This window comes from Cupressus sempervirens, chromosome 7 (assembly GCF_028749045.1).
Source record: "Cupressus sempervirens isolate cs-2001-9-10 chromosome 7, ASM2874904v1, whole genome shotgun sequence".
Lineage (NCBI taxonomy): Eukaryota > Viridiplantae > Streptophyta > Pinopsida > Cupressales > Cupressaceae > Cupressus > Cupressus sempervirens.
The window spans coordinates 513,216,508-513,225,098 of NC_143124.1; the positions used below are offsets into that span (position 1 = coordinate 513,216,508).

The 8,591-nt window shown below is 32.9% G+C and overlaps 1 pseudogene; it reads left to right on the forward strand.

Annotated features, from left to right (window-relative positions):
* The first annotated feature begins 3,810 nt into the window (after positions 1–3,810).
* On the forward strand, positions 3,811–6,049 carry LOC149547782 (polyamine oxidase 1-like; annotated as a pseudogene).
* The last annotated feature ends 2,542 nt before the right edge of the window (positions 6,050–8,591 follow it).

The following is an 8,591-nucleotide window of genomic DNA, read 5'->3' on the forward strand; positions in this document are numbered from 1 at the left end:
ACAACAGTCACAGACAATATAGATTGCAAGAGTTAGCTACGATACCTTACCACTTTCTCTACGCATAGCACGAAGAAGAGCATTTGAACTAAGAAACCCAACATTCTTTTCTATAAACTGGCAAATGAGATAATTTCATGATTGCCAAATGCCATGGAGACACATTCTCTCATGTATTAATTGCTCAATGACCAAATCTAGACACCTATATGAATTTTCCAATAATTACCGCTAGCTTGCAACAATGAAATAAGGAAACACACTTCCAATCCACAAGACGATTTGATGAGATTTTTCTTGGTTTCATTGTCAGAAGAAAAAGGAATGACAAGAAATGCCAAAGTAACTAAACCACAAGCCATTCACCTAACACAGATTTATGCAATCCAGGTAGTCTAAAATTAAATGACATGTACTAGGAAAGATTTTGTTTACATTTGTCAGCAGAAGAGCTATTAATTCTACTTTAGCTTTTGCAAGAAATCATACATTGTAGGAAAAACTGAAAGCCCTATTGTTTAGCTAACGAGCCAATATCCAACTAACAAATAATGATTTCAAAAAAAAAATACACCTCAACCTAAAGCAAAGCCATTATTGAAAAGGTTTATATAATTTAAATAAACCATTATGATTTGTTAAAATTAAATTGAAAATAGCACCCAGTCAGATGCTATAGTATCCAAGAACTAATAATTCATGTACACAATTCAAAATGATTTAGCTAATATACGATTTAATTTTTTTAAATATAATTTATAAAGTTAAACAATTAGAGTTAGATTATAGAAAATTATTTTACTAACCAAATAAGATATATAATTAGTGGAAATAAATTATTTTAATAACTAGTAATTCAAAAATCATTGTCTTAATACTTAGCTTAACGAGAAGTGCAACTTATTAATAACTCTATCTTTAGTCTAAGAAAAATATTCATATTATTTTAGTTTTGATTAAAATCTATTTTTATTAGTATTTTTAAAAAATGGTGTGAACATTATTCCAACTCTTATCATGCTTTCATAGACGCATAATAGAATACAAAAGTTTGGTGCACAATGATACATGATACTATTTATTTATTTGATCATACTCATTTTTGAAAATAGTTATATTTTGATTTTTACATGTATGAAATGATAAATCTAGTCATTGAGAATATAGTTTCTTTTTTCTTACTATGTACACACTAAAAATTCTCAGTCTATTTTGATACCAATTAAAATATTATCATTGATTAGAAAATTACACATAACGCAAAGGATTTAAGCTAATGTATTGTAATCATTTTCTGCTAGCAAATCTTAGGCAAGGGAAAAACTTGGACCAACCATTAAGATTTGTGATGGCTACAACTACTCCATAATCTTGTCCAATATTCAATAGAAACAACAAAGATTTCACATACAATGACATCCACCATATCAAATAACTAAAACTATAGGGGAAATCAGACTATGCAAAGAAATATTGTGGGTTCTTGGTTATAGAGCACAAACACGACATCAAAAGACAAATTAATTCCAAATTAGTAATTTTAGAGAAACTCACCTTTAAGAAACATAATTAAGCTGGAATGGCCTCACTACAAATATGGACAAGACGACAAAGACGATATTACAGAGTCAACAAATAACTATGTGCTCATATTAAACAACGATCACAGACAAAATAGATTGCAAGAGTTAGTTGCGATACCTTACCACTTTCTCTACGCATAGCATGAAGAAGAGCATGTGAACTAAGAAACCCAACATTCTTTTCTATAAACTAGTAGATAAGATAATTTCGTGATTGTCAAATGCCATCGAGACACATTCTCTCATGTATTAATTTCTCAATGACCAGATCCAGACACCTGTATGAATTTTTCAATAACTACCGCTAGCTTGCAACAATGAAATAAGGAAACACACTTCTAGTCCACAAGACGATTTGATGAGATTTTGCTTGGTTTCATTATTAGAAGAAAAAGGAATGACAAGAAATGCCAAAGTAACTAAACCACAAGTCGTTCACCTAACACAGATTTACATAATCCAGGTAGTTTGAAATTAAATGACATGTACTAGGAAAGATTTTGTCTACATTTATCGACTGAAGAGCTATTAGTTCTACTTTAGCTTTTGCAAGAAATCATACATTGCAGGAAAAACTGAAAGCCCTACTGTTTAGCTAACGAGCCAATAGCCAATTGACAAATAATGATTTTAAAAAAAATACACCTCAACCTAAATCAAAGATATTATCAAAAAGGTTTGTATAATTTAAATAAACCATTACGATTTGTTAAAATTAAATTGAAAATAGCACCTAGATGCTGTAGTATCCAGGAACTAATAATTCATGTATACAATTCAAAATGATTTAGCTAATAATATGATTTTATTTTTTTAAATATAATTTATAAAGTTAAACAATTAGAGTTAGATTATAGAAAATTATTTTATCAACCAAATAAGAAATATAATTAGTAGAAATAGATTATTTTAATAATTAGAAATTCAAAACTCATTGTCTTAATACTTAGCCTGACAAGAAGTGCAACTTATTAATAAATCTATCTTTAGTCTAAGAAAATATTCATATTACTTTAATTTTGATTAAAATCTATTTTTTATTAGTATTTTTAAAAAATGGTGTGAACATTATTCCAACTCTTATCATGCTTTCATAGATGCATAATAGAATACAAAAGTTCGGTGCACAATGATACATGATACTATTTATTTATTTGATCATACTCATATTTTTGAAAATAGTTATACTTTGACTTTTACATGTATGAAATGATAAATCTAGTCATTGAGAATATAGTTTCTTTACTCTTACTATGTACACAATAAAAATTCTCGGTCTATTTTGATACCAATTAAAATATTATCATTAAAAAGTACAATTGGAAGAAAAAATCTAAAAACATATTTAAAAATATTAATAATTTGAATTAGTTGACTGAATTATTAACTTACTAAAAAAATGAAACTATTGTTATGTAATAATTAAAATTAATGATTTTTAACTAATTTAAAAAAAAGAAAAAAAGAAAAAAGAATTAATTTTCTAAAAATAAGAAGTTAAAAAACAAAAACATAAAACGAAAAACGAAAAAAAAACAAAACTAAGATTATAACAATTTTAAAATTGTGATGTGAATATCAGGATTTAACTGTGTGATTTTGAGTCAAACTCGATGACCCATGTTTCATGAGTAGTGATTCAACATGAATCCATCTCTCATGAGAATAAATGGGACACTTAGCACTCATTGGATCTAGGTGATGCTCACAGGGGTGAAGCACCGGGACTTCCCAGGAGGTCACCCATCCCAGTACTACTCCAGCCTGAGCGCGCTTAACTACGGAGTTTCCTCCACAGTTAAACCCAAAGCTTGCAACCCCATTTGCAAAACCTTCACCAAGTGTTGTGCCTTATGAACCATTCATTAGAAAGCCCCTTAAGCTCATCAATTGATAAGTTGAATCACTACTCATGAAACATGGGTCATCGAGTTTGACTCAAAATCACACAGTTAAATCCTGATATTCACATCACAATTTGACTAGCTGTGGAAATCATCTCCTACTTATCAATTTTAAAATTGCTGCTTTACAAACAATTTCCTGAAAGTATAAAAACTGAAACTGAAAAAACAAACCTATCATAACAATCTAGAAACTGCCTTTACTAGAAAAAACAAAAAGCAAAAAATCAAGAAAACGAAGCAACACAGTATGTATATTGAGCAGGAGGCGAGTTGAAGTGAATTCACCGATCTGCCGCACTTGCTCAAACTAATTCTTTACTATGTTGTTTCTCTTTTGGATTTTCTTCACCCTTGCATTTTTCTGTTCTGTCGATGCAACCACTACAATAGTGGTGGGAGCAGGGATATCAGGTATTCTTTCATTTGACTGAATCAGAGCGCTCTCTCGCAAATGGAAACAAACCTTGAATTAACTTAACGGATTTGTTTTTCTGTGAATTCAGGAATAATGGCGGCCAAGACATTGTCTGAGAATGGAGTAAAGGATTTTATGATTCTGGAAGCAACAAATAGAATTGGGGGAAGAATGCACAAGGAGTCTTTTGCAGGGTATACAGTGGAGAAAGGGGCCAACTGGGTGGAGGGCGTGGGAGGCCCCAAAATGAATCCAATTTGGCCTCTCGCCAACAAATACAATATGCGCTCATTTCTTTCCGATTGGAGCAATGTCAGCTATAACATTTATGCCCAAGAGTAAGTATGAGTAAATTAGTCCAAGAAAATATGATCAGCTCATATTCGATCATAAAAATTGTTTGCTGATATGTGTAGTAATTAATACAGGGGAGGTATTCTGCCCCAGTCTATTGTTTCGCGCCCTTATAAGCTGGCCTCCTTATCATATGATTTCAGTTCAAATCATTCCTTATGACTAGAAGAGACCGGAGGGGAAGACATTTCTATTTTGGCTTCACAGAGGGCATTTGGACAGTATGGCTTGATTCTCATTCTTAGCCCTAGTTTTCCATTGAACCCATCTAACTGACCTTGAGTCTGATTGATGTTTTCTATTATTTTCATGCAGTGTACCCATCACGCCATTGGAGATGGCTATAGATTTCTTCATGTACGACTTTGAAATTGCAGGTTTGGTCACCGTTTATCACTCTGTAGGCCCGTTTTTTTCTGGGTATTATGTAATTAATCATGTTAAGCTTGGATTTGGACCTCCAGAGCCTCCGAGAGTGACAAGCTTGAAGAATGTGGAGCCCAATCCAACGCTCGATGAATTTGGAGAAGATGAGTTTTTTATTGCAGACAGTCGAGGTTATAAGTACATTGTTCACAGGATAGCCCAGGAATTTCTTCACTCCGCAAACGGATCCATTTCAGATCCACGCCTGAAGCTCAACAAGGTTTTCCCTTTTCCTTACCTTTTGAAAATATGAAAGAAAAGATTTCTTGATTCGCTATGTAAATGCATCCAATATTGATTCAGGTCGTTAGAGCAATCGAATACACAGACAAGGGTGTGAAGGTTTCAACAGAGGACGGTTCAGTTTTTACTGCAAAGAACGCCATTGTATCAGTCAGTGTGGGGGTTCTTCAATCAAAACTCATCGAGTTTAAGCCCGACTTGCCTGTGCGTATATTAGTTTGCTTTCAACATGGAAGAAGCTTTTAAAAGCTTTTGTTCAATCTCATATGCTCTTTCAAGAAATAAATCCATGATTTAGTCACTGTTGTTCCTGAATATGTATATGTTCAGATGTGGAAACTAACGGCAATATACAAGTGGGATATGGCAAATTACTGCAAGATCTTCATGAAGTTCCCATCCAAATTCTGGCCAACAGGACCGGGCACGGAGTTCTTCATGTATGCCCATGAGAAACGAGGCTACTACAATTTCTGGCAGGTTTGTATGATCGTCTATTTTCTCATTTCAACTAAGGCAAACCTTCCCCTGGATTTAGATTGTTTGCATTTCTTAAGAATGCCTTCTCATGTATTTAGATTGAATACATTTCTATAAAACATGTCTTCCCCTGCTTTACAGCATTTGGAAAACGAGTATCCGGCAGGAAATCTGCTGATGGTGACGGTTACAGATGATGAAGCCCAGAGGATAGAACAGCAGCCTGATCACGAAACCAAAGCTGAAATAATGTCGGTTCTTAGAAAGATGTTTGGAAATCATATTCCTGAAATGGAAGAGATTTTGATTCCGAGATGGGGTCAAGATCGGTTTTACAAGGGAACTTATTCCAACTGGCCCATTGGCGTATCCATACATGACTTTGAGAGCTTGCAGGTCTGTCATCTAAATCTTCCATTGAAATTGTTCCCACATCTCTCAAAATTCTCTGGATGAAGGAAATACTTCTTGTTTATTTATTACTAAGATAACTTGTAGATAATGGATGTCAGGCACCAGTTGGGGCAGTGTATTTCACTGGAGAGCATACCAGTCAGGAGTATAATGGTTATGTTCATGGTGCAGGTATTGCAAATGATTCTCTTGATTCTGTTTTTGAGTATGCATATTATTTTAAATGAGTGTCTATGAGAGGATGGCTTAAACATCACACATTAAGATTTGATTCTTAGGATAAAAGTGTTAAATAGTTAAAGTTGACTTATTTTTTCAAACTTATTTTTTCCATTAGTGCTTCTAGTTAACTAAACTATGTGTGAAATGGTGCATGAGAGCAGGCATAGACACAACTGATCAGTTGCTAAAATGCATTAAGAAGGAATATTGTGCAACCAAATCTTACAATAAAAAAGAAACATGTCATGCAGATATCCAAAGGGTAAGTGGTGTGTGTATTTTGAGCATGAAATAAGTGGTGAAAACTTACTATAATTAAAGAAATTAATTGAGAGAATGTGGAACAGGAGATGGAGATCGAAAGGACAACATGGAAATGGGAAGAATGTGGAACATGAGGTGGAGATGGAAAGGACAACTTGGATGGGCAAAGTACAAGTTCTAGAAGATGCACTTTCATAGAAATGTAAACCACAACTTATATGTAATAAAATGATACTATTACAGAACAATGACTAAGCTACCCTATTGCAGTCTTGGGTCAAATTATACAACGAGTTGAAATTGAGCATTTTTTATGTTAAAATATTCAAAAATTCTAAATATAGGTGTTCTTGCAAGTTTTTTTTAATCCCCAACATTAAGGCATGAGACTTATGTTTTCACCTACAATAATCTATTAATCCAAATTTTGGGGATCGTGCAAAAACAATTTGACCTAAGTTTCTTTTGCATTTCCTAATTAAAGTGAATTTTAGATTTTATCATTTCTCTTTTTCATTGGCTAAGCCTATTTTTCCTAGTGCTATTTTCATTTTACCCATTGAAAACTTTACGAGAAATGGTGACATATGGTTTATAACAACCCACGTGCCTTGACTGTTGTGTGCCATTTTACATATTTTTCATTATTAGCATTATAGTTGTTTAGCTTGTATATTTTACTGCATTCAGTGCAAAGGGCAGTAGCTGAATAGCAGGAGTAAAGGTAGTGGGTCAAACAATTTTGCAGATACCATAGACTGCAATAAGTCTAACTACCCATCTTCATACAAGAATATTCTATTTAGCATTTGTGACTCATATGTTTACTGGAAGGACTGTGCAAAGTGTGTTATTGGCACTTTTTGGTCTATATTTCTTCAGATGGAATCGTTGATATTTAAGATTCATATCACGTCTCTCAAAATGAATCATTAAACTAGGTATTTCTTTTGAAACTAACCACGATGTTACTTTCAGTGGAGAAAGGAGAAGCTTCCTTGGAATGGAAGTTCTCATAGGTATTTGGGGAATGAGCAACTAGAGAAGAGGTACAAGAGGGCAATAAACTATTTGATAAGTAGGAGATAATTTCCACAGCAAATGGGGTTGCACACTTTGGGTTTAACCATGGAGGAAACTTTGTAGTTAAGCGCGCTCAGGCTGGAGTAGTACTGGATGGGTAACCTCCTGGGAAGTCCCGGTGCTTCACCCGTGTGAGCATCACCTAGATCTAATGAGTGCTAAGTGTTCCATTTATTCTCATGAGAGATGGATTCATGTTGAATCACTACTCATGAAACACAGGTCAATGAGTTTGACTCAAAAATCACATAGTTAAATCCTGATAGCAATATCACAATAAACTATTTTCTACTCATTATTATCCTTTGTTTGTGTTCTGATTCTACTTTGGTAGGTATTCTAGCCAAATTGGTGTCGTACAGTTAAAATTGAATTAAAGTTCATTAAACTGCATCAAACTTTGTAATCATTGATATTCAGAGAAGAATTCACCATTTTTTTGTTATAAATGTCAAGAATTTATTTTGATGATTTATTTTTCTCAGGTAACTTTTTGTTGAAATGCTACTACCAATCACTATCTTTGGCAAATCATGTCATTGCCTAGCTAAGTTTTCTAATTTTCTTTGAGGAACTTCTCATTTTTTTGTTTCAAAATATTTTAGATTTGGGTAACCCTCCTCATGCTTTAGCTTTCGTCTTAGATGCCTAGGTCAAAGGGCAACTCTTATGTGGAAGTGTGGTGTTGATAGCAAGTTAAATGAGGTAATTTGTAAATTTTTATACTTGACTAGGTGTCTTTGAGGTTTGAACCTGAATTTATGCAATAAAACCCCCCAATGGTTTATGAAATGAGCTCATAATAAGGAATTCAACATTCATATTCCAATCCAATTCGCCAAGAAACTATTAATGCCAAAATTTCATATATATATATATATAGCCTAGTGCAAGGTAGGTTTTGACTTTTCATTGGTTCTATTTTTAGGAAGTTTACTACATCCTTGTCACGACTTTGCTATTTTCTATGTTGTTGTGTGTGTGGTGTGTTTGATGTTTGAACCCAAATTTATGCAATAAAAGCCCTAGTAATTTATTAAATGAGCTCATACTCATACTAAGAAATTCAACATGCATATTCCAATCAAACTCAGCAAGAAACTATTAATGCCAAATATATATATATATATATATATATATATATATATATATATATATATATATATATATATATATATATATATATATATATATATATAT